Source organism: Odontomachus brunneus, unplaced genomic scaffold (assembly GCF_010583005.1).
Source record: "Odontomachus brunneus isolate Ranch 3 - 2012 unplaced genomic scaffold, Obru_v1 Obru_scaffold_064, whole genome shotgun sequence".
NCBI classification, from domain to species: Eukaryota; Metazoa; Arthropoda; class Insecta; order Hymenoptera; family Formicidae; genus Odontomachus; species Odontomachus brunneus.
In genome coordinates, this window is record NW_022639514.1 from 1,255,335 (window position 1) to 1,255,538 (window position 204).

Below are 204 nucleotides of genomic sequence, written 5' to 3' on the forward strand. Positions count from 1 at the left end.
AATATAAATGTAAGTATATATACATGTAGATGGAAATACCTCCTATCAGATAATATCACATTTTTATTGAAATTGTTTATAGATTTAAAACAAAAAATGTTTTCGTAAAACGCACGAAAATGGAGTTCAAAGAAAATAGATGTCAAAAGCGACATACCTATTGGAATTTATATAATATGTCGCATATATGATAATATTTGATAA